Below are 3,763 nucleotides of genomic sequence, written 5' to 3' on the forward strand. Positions count from 1 at the left end.
GGAGAGAGAGATAAACACTTTCTCTCATCTTCTGGCTGTGTTCCTCTTCATACAGCCCAGAATGCTGTTGGTTTTCTTGGCTGACAAGGCACACTGCTGGTTCACGTGCAGTTTGCCATCTACCAAGAGCTCCAGGTCATTAATAAAGCTATCAAGCAGAAGAGCTCCCCGGACAGGACAGACCTTTGCAGTACTTCACTTGGTCCTGGCTCCAGGCAGAGTGCTACCTGTTCAGGAGGATGCCCTGTCCTCTCTCAGCAGCTGTGGATGAAGCCCCACAGAGTTGTATGGGTCAAGTTCTCTCCTTGATCCTTGTGCACTGCAGGGATTTCTTCCCCTCCTTTCCAAGTTAAGAAGAATTTAAAGGTATTTCGTAAGAGGAGAGAGTCAGACCTGAAACTGAGAAGAAAACTACCTTGTCCAAAAAGCTGGAGCTTCCAGGAAGCTTCCAGTTTGAAGGAAATTTTTCAGGAAAGGCCACCAGCTCAGTCACAAGGCACAGTTATTGTCTGCTGTACTGACCGAGCTTTGCTGGAGCTCCTTTCAGCTGTAGGGGGCTGGAGGCAAGGAGTTTTTCCTTTCCCCATGTCCTCCAGTCAGTTCGCGGTGGTGCATGGAGGGAGGCCAAGAGACTGACACAAGAAAAGTGCACACCAGAGACAAGGGAAAGCTTTTTCCTCATGAGGACAGCCAAGCACAGGAAGTGGCTGCCTGGAAAAATAATCCCATTTCCATTCTTGGAGGTTTTCAAGTGGTAACTTGGATCAAGTGCTGAGCAACCAGCTCTTACTCCAGAGTTGCCCCTGCTGAGCTAGAGACCTCCTGAGGTCCTTTCCAACCTGAGTGTACTGGTTTTGGCTGGGACAGAGTTAAATTTCTTCACAGTAGCTAGTACGGGGCTGTGTTTTGGATTTGTGCTGAAAACAGGGTTGATAACACACTGATGATGTAGTTATTGCTGAGAAGTGCTTGCACAGCATTAAGGCTTTTTCTGCTCCTCACACTGCCCTGCCAGTGAGTAGGTTGTGGGTGCACAAGAAGTTGGGAGGGGACACAGCTGGGACAGCTGACCCCAACTGACCAAAGGGATATTGCATACCATGTGATATCATGCTCAGAAATAAAAGTGGGGAGGTAGAGGTCAGAAGCAGCTGCCGTTGCTTGGGGATTGGCTGGGCATTGATTGGTTGGTGGTGAGCAATTGTCTTTTGCATCGCTTGTTTTTCATGTGTTTTATTTTCCTCTTCCTTTGAGGGTTTTTTTGGTTGTTTTTTCTTTTTTTTTCAATTATTTTTTTTCCCTAGCAAGTTCATCACTAAGCTTGCCAAGTAGAGACAACAGCATGGAGAGAGGTCGGGGGAAAGGCCAGGATGCCGGTGGGTTGCTCCTTGTGAGGCCCTGTCAGCTGTAGCAAAGTGAGAGTCTGTCAGGACAATGGGCATCGTGAAGCCATCAAGTCAATCAGAGCATAGGGGAGGGCAGTGGAGATGCAGGTAATGGTGACATGATTGGGACCTCAGCTCTGTTAGGGGGCAGCGAGGGACAAGTGCTCTGGAAGGCAGAGCTAGCTGGGAAGTGAGGGGTATCCCCAGGTGAGCAGGGAGGGGGCCTCACCAGCCTGAGCTGCCACCAAGGGAGCAGGGCAGGCCAGGGGGCTGGCAGCTGGAGGCAGTTCAGAGTCCAGGTCATCTGGCGAGGTTCTGATGATGGACAGGTCCAGGGTCAAGACAGGAAGTTGATGCACAGCTTGGGGTCAGGATGAGGCCTGGTAAGGGTTACTTGAGGGGTCAAGCACAGCCCAGAGCTGTGTTCTCTGCAGCAGGACCTCAAGTAGAGGAGCATATCGCCTGCATCTCTCCCCCATTGTGCACGTTCCCCTCTGCCGGAGAAAGGGGCTGAAAGAGACTGCCCTGTGATGCTGCTGTGGAAGGTGGTGTGCACAGCTGGGTAAGGTGGAGGGTCTCCTGGCTGCCCATCTGTCTGTCCCTCGGCAGGAGGATGACATTGTTGCTCCTTGTTTTCCCCATCTGTGCCTGCTGCTCCTGTTCTAGCTCCCAGGCTCCTTGGGACCCGGCGTTCAGTTGCATTTCAGACACTTGACCCTGTTAGTCTTGGCATGGAAGTGTCTGTATGGAGGTGCCCAAGACCCCTTCTAACCTGTGGGGCTCCAGGCAATGTACGTCATGCGCCTACGTCTATAGCCTACATCATATGGCTATGAGTCCCACGTCTTCTTTAAACCAACATTGTGTTATTGTCCTCTAACGGGAGTCCTGCCAGGCTGTAGGTTGCCCTCCAGAAAGGCACAGCTCTCCCTTTGGGATATCTGTGATACCATCGTGGTATCAGAGAGTCCTTGGTTTGGTCATCCGAGTCAGGATACTTATGTATCACACCTCCTTTGTCACTTTCTCCACGTCTCGGCTAAGAAAGGCAGAGGACTTGGGAGATCTGCACTCTGAAGCTGCACTCCCCCTTTTTTAGCACAGTACAGTTTCTTTTTTGGTGGGTAACTCACAAGTGTGACTGCCATTTAGCTGACAGTCATTACACCTCCATGGGTCACTACTTTCAGTGAGAGCAACAGAAAGGTTTTCTACCCCTGCAGAGAACACCTTTCCAGTGTGATGGGGGCATCTCATAAGTAATTAAAGGTAGAACTAGGCCCCTCTGCCACAGTCCGTGTTGTAGAGAACAGCGTGTGAGGAGCTGACTCTGTGGATGCACATGTGCATCAAAGCTGCTCACCTCCATTCCCCATGGAGTGACTGCTGGAACGGTACAGACAATACACTGGTGTGAGGACGGGTTCTGTCTCATTGGAATGAAGACCCCTGGAATGGGGTGGGTGACCCCTGACTTCACATCCCTAGTTATCTCCTGAAGCTTGAGTGGGACCTGGTGGGGATCAGCACGGCGGTTATAGACACAGGTTTAGGCCCACAAGTGCAACAACCTCCAACTGCTGGAAATGGGGAGTCTGTTGAAGACCGGTCGATATCACTGGGCCAAAGAGAAGGATGTCAGAAATTCAAGGCTGGCCTAGGGGAGATGATACTGTCTTTGTCTACAGCTAGCTTATGGGATGGTGCAGAGGAGAATGAGTCAGACTCTTCCCAGGTGGGCACAGTGGAAGGATGAGAAGCCATGGGAAAAAGTTGGGCCATGGGAAGTTCTGACTAGGCTTAAGAGCAAAAGAATCTGCACTATAAGGTCTGTCAGGCACTGGGAACATGCACCCAGAAAGGCTGTGGGATCTCCACAATGGAGATAGTCAAGCCTCAACTAGACGTAGTGCCATGGGGGTTTTTGGATCGTAATGGATGACTACCTAATACGGGGCAGAGAGGCACCCATCTGTCATCCCAACCAACCACCTAGAAAGGTTTGCTCCTTGCTGGGGACCAGGATCCAGGTTGTTGTGGTGGGACGTCCAAAGCTCATCCGGCCCTCTGACTACTACCTCCTGCTCTTATTCCAAGTGGGCACAAATCACACTGCCAGGGGAAAGAAGTGACAGTATCAGATATGACTACAGGGCTCTGGGGGGTGATAGTGAAGGGCATGGGGGCCCAGATGGTGTTCTCCTCAACCTTGTTGGTGAGGGGAAAGGGTGTGAGGAGAAAGGCACTAATAGGACAAGTTAATAATTAACTGCAGAACGGGTGTAGAGGACATGGTTTTGGGTTCTGTGCCCATGACACCCTCTTTACAGACCAGCATCTGCTTGGGAGAGATGGGATCCACCTCTCTAAGCAAGGCA

The sequence above is a fragment of the Buteo buteo genome, chromosome 31 (assembly GCF_964188355.1).
Source record: "Buteo buteo chromosome 31, bButBut1.hap1.1, whole genome shotgun sequence".
NCBI lineage: Eukaryota > Metazoa > Chordata > Aves > Accipitriformes > Accipitridae > Buteo > Buteo buteo.